Source organism: Adiantum capillus-veneris, chromosome 29 (assembly GCF_014529385.1).
Source record: "Adiantum capillus-veneris isolate H3 chromosome 29, ASM1452938v2, whole genome shotgun sequence".
NCBI lineage: Eukaryota > Viridiplantae > Streptophyta > Polypodiopsida > Polypodiales > Pteridaceae > Adiantum > Adiantum capillus-veneris.
The window spans coordinates 122,464,662-122,475,486 of NC_140959.1; the positions used below are offsets into that span (position 1 = coordinate 122,464,662).

The 10,825-nt window shown below is 42.3% G+C and overlaps 1 pseudogene; it reads left to right on the top strand.

Moving 5' to 3' along the window:
- The first annotated feature begins 2,948 nt into the window (after nucleotides 1-2,948).
- On the top strand, nucleotides 2,949-9,518 carry LOC147419873 (uncharacterized; annotated as a pseudogene).
- Nucleotides 9,519-10,825: the final 1,307 nt, after the last annotated feature.

Genomic DNA, 10,825 nt, shown 5'->3' on the forward strand with positions numbered 1-10,825 from the left:
ATTGAGGAAGGCTCGAAGAGCTGAGACTAGCTCGGGGTCTTTATATAGTTTGGACATGATGGTGGTTCTAACTTCTGAAGACATGAAATCCATCAATTTGGAAACATTTAATGGCATCTTGTGGGATGTAGGACCCTGACAAGAGAATGGTGAAGATGGAATCTCCACTTCCTCAAGGGGGTCAGGTATTCCCTCACCAAACATTCTCTCTAGTAGGAAAGGTGTATGTCCACTTTCAGATGTCCTACCCTCACTCTCTTCCCGAATGATATTCGGTATAGCTAACGGCCTGTAGTTCTTGTGAGGTTGAACTTATGTGGGAAACACTGTGTCCGACATCTGGATATGTTTGGGTTCAGGTTCTAATGTTCGTTGAGTTTCTTCCACCATGGTAAAGGGGACCTTTACCATAATTAATATGCAGTCAGGGAACTGTCAGGATGACTTCTCAGATTCCAATCAGGAAGTTATCAGGTCAGAGTCAACTCAGGAGATAATCAGAAACCTATTAGGAAGTAAGTAGGAAAAGAAATTATGTGAAAGGATGTAACTTTTCGTAGGGGCTTTTGTATCTTTTGTGATCTTCGATGATGTAAGGAAGTAAGGGGATGACGCTGATGTGTGTGATGATGATGGGAAATGGAAGGCGGCAGTTATATCTATCTGTTTATTGTCTGTTCTGATTCTGATCTATGTCTGATGAATAACTGATGAAATCCTGAGTATAAATATGAGATATATGTATTCCCTTTGATCTTGTCGATGAAGTATCTGAAGGTTTGAAGTGCATACATACTGTGTAGTCCTGTATTGGTGGTTGGTTAAGTGTTAGGCAATTATCAGGGAATATGCAGAATCTGTCTAAGCCTTTCCTGATCAACCCCATTACACTTTGGCGATCCTGCAAAATGTTTCGGATCTGTTCCTTACCTGTGGCATAGAGGACTGAAGTGTTTCTGATGACAGAGGAGGATGTTACAGACCTGCTATATGAATTTCGACATTGGGAGTCAGAAGAGGAAGAAGGAAATGATTTGCTAATTAGATTTCGCAATTGGGTAACAGAGGAAGAAGAAAAGCAGGAGTACGACAGAATTTTTCTGCGGGAGTACTTTCCACAATTGCCTAGGGATGTGCAGAAGTGTATAAGAATCAAAGTGGTGATCCTCTTCCGGTGCATTCATCCGGTTGGCATATATAATCTCCCTGTAAGTTGGTCGTTTGTGAACATCCGGCAACTCAGGAGATACTTGGAACTTCGGAGGAAGTACGCTCTCAGCCGACAAGCAACTGGCAAGCCGACTTAATGTATGAGTGAAGAGGAGGATGGTCGCCAGTCTGCACAACATCCTTATTGGACACGTTTTAGTAGCAGGCAAGGAGTAGGTTCATCCGCAGCAATAGAAGAAGAGGAGGAAGGCAGTCAACCGTCAACTCCTGAAAGGCAAAGTAGTACTTCTTCTGGCAATACCGAAGATTTTGAGCAAGAGAATGAGGAGATTTCTAATCTGAACTTGCAAAGGTTTGTGGGAGCATTAGCAGTCAATCAGGTTTTTAGACCAAGAAGGATGCAGTTTCAAACACACACACCACCATTACCATTTGACCCTTTGAGACAAATAAATCAAGGACAAGTACCGGTACCAGTACCAGTGAATCAACTCCAACCACAACCTGTAGTGATGGCTCAACCAGTACCCAACCCGAAAGTGGGGGCGGCTAAGTTCAGCAGGAAATCCAAGGAGGATGCTGACAGTCATGTGGGGCAGTTTGAGACCAGGTGGATGGCAAGTGGATACAATGTGATCCATAATGATGCTACCAAGAAGGAGCATTTTGCTGCCACATTGCAGGGGAAGGCAATGGCTTGGTTTATGCAGTATGGTATTGCAGCTTTTCCAACATATGAAGCATTAAGAAACAAATTTTTGGCAAGATTCAGGGAGGAAAAGACCCCTGAGGATATCTTGATCAAAATGAGAAAGATGAAGCAAAGAAAATTGCTAGTGGAAGACTATGCTCAGAAATTTAGAAACCTCAACAACAGATTGTTGGCAGCACAGAGGCCATCATTTGAACAGTTGGGTGATTATTTTTGTAGAGGATTGAATCTGGAGCTGCGCAGTTCAGTAGCAGGAAGAGGAGTGATCAACAATGAAGCATATTTCAATGAGTTGGTGGAAGCAGCCACAAGGGCAGAAAGAAGGTATGGAAGCCTTGAGAAGAGAAAGAAATCTTCCAAAAGGGAAGAATCAGATTCAGAGGATGAAGAAGATGATGAAGAAACAGATGACTCCTCAGATGAGGAAGACTCAGAGTCTGAAAAGGATTCTGATGAAGAAGATGACGATTGGTCAGAGAAAAAGAAAAAGAAGAAGAAAAGTAAGAAGAAAAAGAAGAAATCCTCCAGGCAGGAGAAGGACAAAGAGAAAAAGGGTAAAAGCAGGGAGCAGACAGTTCCTGGAAAAGAAGACATCAGTCAGATGATTGTCAGTCAATTGAAGAATTTGGGTCTTACAAAACTGGGTATGCCAGAGAGGCCTTATTGTCAAACACGTCAAGTTTTTGGCCATAGTGATGAAAGATGTTGGTACAATCCAAATTATCGGGGACGCATTCCAGAAAGGGTGCAGCAAAGAATGAATCCACCTGCAGCGAATGTCATGATTGCAGGAGGGCCTCAGGGAAGGCCACAGAATTTTAGAAACTGGGGAAATTCAGGTCCTATTCAGAGACTTCAAGCCCAAGAAGTGTGGGGTAATCAAAGGAATCAGGACAGAATGGGAGGAAATTTACCGTGTACCTATTGTGGAACACAAGGGCACAGACAGGGACCTGAATGCACCCTGTGGTGCAAACACAGGAGTGAGAGGGGGATCCCTATAGTACAATATAATAATAAAGGCGGCCAGCCTCAACAAAGGCCTCCTGCACAGTTAAATGTTGTCATGTTGGAAGAAGAAGAACAGGAATCCGAAGAATTCTTGATGAATGCCAAAGTGGAGCCTGATAGGGCCCGGATGCCTAATGAGTGCTGCTGTGGAAGAGGGGAATCAAGCAACCTGTTCCAATGTGATTGTACAGAGTGTGTCTCGATTGAAGGAGTTAAAGAGGGGGATAATGTTCCTGGAGCTATGGTGGTAACCAGGTCGTCAGGAAAGGTAAAGGGGGATAAGGTTCAGAAAAAAGAAGAACAACAACCAATCGACTGGAAGGTTCGGGACCAGATTAGAATGGGAGTATTGAAGGAGATAAATAAAGTGAACAAGCGATAGGAGGATAAAAGAAGGGAAATTCAGGAAGTCCCTGAGGCAATAGTAAGGTATCCGGCAGACAGAATACAGGAAGGAGTTGGTAAAGGACATGATCAGGCGCTGACTGTACAGAAGAAAGCTGCAGTCAAGATGTCTGAGGAGTTTTTTGATGCATTAATGGAAGCACCTACTCAGATCAATTTGAGGCAGATTTTGAGTTTGGTACCAAGCTTTGCAGACCAATTCATGCAGAAGTTACAACAACAGTATGGGGGAAAGAATCCGATTGACTTACAGACAGATGAAGATCCGGATCAGGAGATTGAGGTAGCAAAAATGCAACCTGCAGATGTTGATTACAAAGTTCCAGTGATCAGTGTTAAGATGGAGCAGATATTTATGCCAAGAGTGTTGATTGATGGAGGATCAGGAGTGAATGTACTTCCAGAGGAAACATGCAAGAAGATGAACATTACTTGTTGGGATCCGGCACCATTTCAAGTGAAAATGGCAGATCAGAGGAGGATCCAGCCATTAGGGATTTTCAGGAATAAGGAAATTGAGATTGGAGGTCTCAAGTTTAAAGTTAATTTTGTGGTGTTGCAGTTGGAAAAGTCTTCTCAGTCATATCCTATGATTCTTTGGAGACCTTGGCTTAGAGCAACAAAAGTCAAGCAACATTGGGGAGCAGATTATGTGATATTGAGACAGGGCAAGAAAAAGGTGAGAATGAAGATGGTGGCTAGCAAAATACTTCCACCTGATTGCAGACCTTTGCATGCAGAAACAATCAATATGGCTCCAAAATTGGAAGAAGATGAGGAAGAGGAATTTTTGAGGGTAAATTCTTCTGTCATTCCAATATTTGAAGTGGATGTATAAAATATTGCAGAGAAATATGTAGCTAATGATCCCAAGGTGGAGAAATTGAAGAAAAAATTGTGCAAGAGAAAGCTGTTTCCTGAAGGATCTGATTTGGAGGCAGAACAGAAACAGGTAGAGATCAGGGCAGAGAAAGATTTTGAGGAATATCTTTCAAAAAGTTCAAGGGTAAGGGAAGATGATTTGGAAGACATGGATCTAGGAACAGAGGGGAATTCTCAGAAGGTCAGGGTCAGTGTCATTTTGGATCAGAATTTTAAAAGAGGACTGCAGGGTTTACTCAGGGAATACAAGGATGTATTTGCCTGGCACTACAGTGACATGAAAGGAGTGGATCCAGCTTTTTGTGAACACAGGATCAACCTGAAGGCTGATGCAGTCCCAATGGTACAACAAAGATACAGATTAAACCCAAGTTATGCTAAGCAGGTGAAAGAGGAATTGGACAAGCTTTTGGCAGTAGGTTTCATTTACCCGGTTGACAAGGTGACATGGTTATCTCCAATAGTGGTTGTTCCAAAGAATAATGGGAAGATCAGGGTTTGTGTGGATTGGAGGAAGCTGAATGCTGCCACACTGACTGATCCTTTTCCACTTCCATATTGTGATACAATGTTGGATGCGGTTGCAGGACATGAAATGTATAGCTTTTTGGATGGTTTTAGTGGCTATAATCAGATCAGGATGGCAGTGGAGGACAGAGAAAAAACAGCCTTTATTACAGAATGGGGAGTGTTTGCTTACAATGTGATGGGGTTTGGATTGAAAAATGCACCTCCTACTTTTCAGAAGTGGGTTCAGCAAGTGTTTGCTCCTTTCTTGACAACTTTTATGAGGGTGTTCCTGGATGATTTCAGTGTTTTTGGGAGAAAAGATGAGCATTTGGGACATCTCAGGCTCTGTTTGCAGAAGTGCAGGGAAGCTAGACTTTCTTTGAACCTTGAAAAGTGTGCATTTGCAGTAAGCAGTGGGATTCTTTTGGGACATGTGATATCAAAAGAAGGGATTGCCATTGATTCCAGGAAGGTGGAGGCAATTCTGAAGGCACCAATACCTAAGAACTTGAAGCAGTTGTCAAGGTTTTTGGGACAAGTAAAGTGGCATAACAGATTTTTGAGGTATTTGGCATATGTTTGTCAACCACTGACAAAGCTTACCAAGAAGGATGTACCATTCTTATGGTCTACTGATCAGCAAAAGGCCTTTGAATTATTGAAGAAGATGTTGGTGGTGGCACCAATTCTAATTTCTCCAGATTGGAATTTGCCATTCCATATATTTGTGGATGCAAGTAATTGTGCAGTGGGAGCAGTCCTGATGCAAGAGAGTGAGAAGGGATGGTTTAGACCTATCTATTATGCAAGCAGGGTGCTATCCTCTGCTGAAAGGATCTATTCAGTAACTGAAAGAGAAGGTTTAGGCATGGTTTATGCATTGAAGAAGTTCAGGCATTACTTGTTGGCCAATAAGGTGGTGTTTCATGTGGATCATCAAGATTTGATCTATATGGTTAATAAACCACAGTTGTCAGGCAGGTTGGCAAGATGGGTTCTTTTACTTCAGGAATTTGACTATAGTGTGGTGCATACACCGGGGAAAGAGCATGCCATTGCAGATTACTTGAGCAGATTGGAGACAGGAGAACCACCAGATGGAGTGCCTGATGAATTACCTGATGCAGGACTGTTTCAGGTGGTGACAGGTCTGATACCAGAAGATTGGTATGATGAGATGTTTCAGTTCTTGGTGGAGGATTTTTTTCCAGAAGAGATGACTTCAGATAGAAGGAAGAGGTTGGCATTGAGGAGCAGATCATTTATGGTAATATCAGGAATGTTATACAAGAAAGGAATAGATCAGGTGATCAGAAGGTGTGTTTCAGGGAAAGCTGAACAAAAGGCAGTTCTTTCAGAGGCTCATTGGGGCAATGCTGGAGGACACTTTTCTCATGAAGTAACTGCTAGAAAAGTATTTTAGGCAGGGTTATGGCGGCCAAGTATTCATAAGGATGCTTACAACTATTGCAGGCAGTGTTTGGTCTGTCAGAGGGATGGAAGGCCAAATGATGCAGATAGGATGCCTTTGCAACCAGTGGTACCACTTGAACCTTTTCAAAAGTGGGGGTTGGATTTCATGGGACCTATTATTCCTTCTGCAAGAAATACTCAAAACAGATATATTCTGGTGGCTACTGATTATGCAACAAAATGGGTTGAAGCAGTGGCACTAAGGGATAATACTGCAGGAAGTGTGGCAAGATTCCTCTATAGGAATATTATGACCAGATTTGGGTGTCGTGTGGAATTGGTTTCAGATCAAGGAGTACATTTCCTCAACAAAGTAATCAAGAAGTTGACTGAGTCACACCTGATAATACACAAGAAGTCTACAGTGTATTATCCACAAGCAAATGGACAGGCAAAGAGTACTAATAAGATCCTGATCAGAATTTTGAAGAAGATTGTGGAGGACAATAGGAAGGATTGGGATACAAAGCTTGATTCTGCTTTGTGGGCTTTCAAGACAGCTTTCAAGGTGACAACAGGTCAGACACCTTTCAGGCTAGTATATGGACTAGAAGCAGTAGTACCAATGGAATTTGTAGTTCCTAGTCTGAGAATTGCAGCTGAGCATAGACTGTCTCCAGAAGAGTCTATACCTTTCAGGGAGGAATCCTTGTTGAAATTGGAGGAGGATAGGATTCTGAGTGCTTATTTGGCAGAAGCAGTGCAGAACAGAAGGAAAGCATGGGTGTCTCGACACATTAAGTTCAAATTTTTTTAAAAAGGAGATTGGGTCATGGTATATAACAGTAAGTTGGGGCCAAGACCAGGGAAACTCAAGCTGAGATATGTAGGGCCTTATCAGATAGCAGAAGTCAGAGGGCCAGGAACTTTTGTGTTACAGGATGAAGTTGGGAACCAGTTTGGAAAACCACTGAATGGGTATCGGTTGAAATTATTTGAAGGGGAGGTTCCTCAAAAAGAGTGTCAAAATGAGGTGGGAATATATTTTCTCGATTTGGGGGTACGAGGTATTATGAATAGAGAAGTGAAGGTGGAGTGTGAGACCACGTTTTCGTGTTTTCAAATTGACAGAGGACTTGACATCTCAAGTAATAGTGCGTCAGCATTAGTGCCCGCCATGCAGAAGAGAAAGAGTGTGTTGCTAGGTGAAGAGAAAGCCCAACGTACGCCGCCGTTAGCTAGAGAAGCTGCAGATTTTGAAGCGATGGTGCAAAGGAGGGGGCTGAGATTGGCAAGGCCAAGCCCTGGAACAATGGTGGAGATCGACGATGAGGAAGAGGATGTACAGCAGCTGACACCGCTTCAAATGAAGGCCAGACAAGCAACAGAGCATCATCTCATGGATTTTAAGGTGGAGATCGATTCCTTCCAACCCAGACATGCACGATGGCTGCAGTCTATTCAGCTATTAGAGTATGCACAGTTGCCATGGACACACCGGCGTTTCACGACTCAAACAGGCATGATGATGGCGCAACTTATAGATTGTAATGGATTGGTGGGACACGGAGTTTACTTGTCAGCAGCATTAGTGGCAACAGTATTTGGATTGCCTGAAGGAATTGATAATGCGGTGGACAAAGCATCTGAGGAGGACATGGATGCAGAATTCGGGAAGAGTGAAGGTACTCGCAATTATTTTGCTTTGAAAAATGTGTCTGATGCAGAGAGATTGCAGCAAATAAAATGGTTTTTGGAAAGGGTCATGTTATTGGTGAAGTTGGATTACATATCAAGAGAGAATTATGCAATTCTCAGCATGGCAGAGAAGGGTAAGAGATTTGGATGGGCAACAATGTTGTATGAAAGAATACATTCAGAGGTATTTTTCAAAGAAAAGAAAAGAGTGCAGAGAAGTACAAAAGTGGGACCTTTGATTGCTGCAATTTTCATGCATGTAAAGAGTAATGGTGTATTGAGGGCGATGACACCATCAGGGTCAAGACAGGTGGTTGACAGACAGGAAGGACACAGTCAGGAAGTATTTGGGCAGCATGAACTGTTGGATTCTGAGCATATGATTGATAGGGAAATGAAGACAAAGAAGTATCATGAGTCCAAGACAGGCATATATAAGAGTATGTGGTCAGCAAAGTATTCACATGGTGAATGTATGGAAACTATGGGGTTGAATACAGATGTAGAGATTCCAAAATTCTGGGCTGAAGAGGAAGATGGACAGATAAAGCTTGTGGGGGCTCAGACAACTCCGGTGAAGCTTTCCATCAAGTTGAAGAAAAGAAGGTTAGATGTCGTGCAGACCAAGGAGACTGAGAGTGGAAAGAAGCAAGAGGATATCAAACAGTCTCTTGTTAAACAATTTTTTCAAGATGTTACATACTCAAAAGCCTTAGAGTCTGTAGAGATATTAAAGGAGTTTGTGGAGCAGCAGAACATGAACAGTGTACTTTTGGAGAGGACAAATGGAAAACTTGTGGAGGAGAAAGAAGAATTGGCAAGGCAGTTGAGTAAAAAGACAATGACAGTGGAGGAAATTGAAGAGTTGCAGGAGAAGCTCAAGGCAGCATCAGAGCAAAATCAGAAAATGGAAGAAAAGTTAAAGATGTTTCAGGGTCATTTGCACAGAAGAGAGAGCAATGCAAAAATGTACAAAGTGTGGCAGAATGAGTGGAAAGCAGTATTGACTATGGAGTTGGGGAATTTAGCAAATACTAATGTAGCTTTAGAAGCAGACAACAGAGTTCTGCTGAATAGAGTGGCAGCCTGTAAAGATGTGGAAAAGCAAATTAGAGAATGCACAGATGATGAGTTGTCAATTGATGGATGGTACTTGTCACCTGAGGAGGTTGAAGACATGAAGGCTCAACTGAGGAAGCAGGGAGAACAAATTTGGCAAAATCTGGGAGTCAGGCTAGAAGAAGTGATGTCTAAACCATATGAAATATTTGCCAAAGAAGAAAACAAGGAGGAGTATGAGTTACCGAAATTTCAGTATGAGGAGTTACATGAAAAATATAACTCTCTCCTTGAGCAACAGTCACAGGACAGCAAATAGATTGAAAAAGAGGGTGTTCAGGAAGATGATGTACTAAAGACTCCAATGTTGGATACTTTAGTGGATACAATTGCACAGCATGTGAAAAAAGATAATCAAGAATTGGAAAAATTTTCTGAAGAGATTGCAGAGCAGGGGCAAAACAGTGTGGTTGCAGAAAAGGAGAAGACTGTACCTGAAACAAATCTGATGCAGCAGGCGCAGATTAATGAAGAAGAAAGCTTGCAACAGCTGATAGTAGATGATCAGGGAGATACAGAATTGCAAAATGTGGAGGACAAAGTTGAAGAAATGCTTACTCAAGAAGATGGTGTGCTGGAGGTTGAACAAAAGGAGTGATCAAGGGAATTGTGGGTTCAGGTCGCCAAAAAGTTTCTTTTTGGTACCACCGGGTGTGCCAGGTGGTAAAGGGGACCTTTACCATAATTAATATGCAGTCAGGGAATTGTCAGGATGACTTCTCAGATTCCAATCAGGAAGTTATCAGGTCAGAGTCAACTCAGGAGATAATCAGAAACCTATTAGGAAGTAAGTAGGAAAAGACATTATGTGAAAGGATGTAACTTTTCGTAGGGGCTTTTGTATCTTTTGTGATCTTCGATGATGTAAGGAAGTAAGGGGATGACGCTGATGTGTGTGATGATGATGGGAAATGGAAGGCGACAGTTATATCTATCTGTTTATTGTCTATTCTGATTCTGATCTATGTCTGATGAATAACTGATGAAATCCTGAGTATAAATATGAGATATATGTATTCCCTTTGATCTTGTCGATGAAGTATCTGAAGGTTTGAAGTGCATACATACTGTGTAGTCCTGTATTGGTGGTTGGTTAAGTGTTAGGCAATTATCAGGGAATATGCAGAATATGTCTAAGCCTTTCCTGATCAACCCCATTACACACCAAACCCCTCAGTTGTTGGACTCGTTCAATTTCCACTGTTGGGTTTGGATAGGTTCCAATCTTTCTCTTGCAATCCTCATTTTTTGTCTCTCGTGGCTTATCTTGGGGGTTCGCAACTGGGTAGTTTAACTTTGAATACTCTTTTGGTGTTCGTCGTAATTCCCTCTCGTGATCCTCCTCACTGGCTTTTTCCTTTGTAGTAACAGTTTTGGTCTCCGTGGTCTCTATCGAATCTGAGTCATCCTCAGGGTCATTCATATACACGGGATCCTCTCCTGTCCCTATGTTAGTCTTTGAACTAGGTTTTGAGCTAGAAGCATTAAGGGATTTCTTTCTTCGTGTTTTCTTCTTTCTCGCTCGGCCAATGGATGCAGCATCTCTCTCTTCGAGGATGTAATTTTGCTTTTGGAGCATCGACCGTGTGAGTGCATTCACTGGTGCTATGTTTATAGTTGGTGGTGTCCCATCAACAATCTCTATTATGTTCAATGGTGTGATTTTCGGTGCGTTTGGATTGTTAGGACACTGTGCGATCAAATGATCTATGCCACAACGATTACAAGTGAGTATTGGCATTGCCAATGCACTCCCTTGACTTGTTTGCATTAGTGCGGAATTCTTTTGTATTCTAATGGGGCACTCAGCTACTCGATGTGGTCCACCACATTCGTAGCACTGAAGAGGTGGTCTCCTGGCAAAACTATTAATGTTTTGGACTCTTGCTGCTAGCGCAGTAGCTT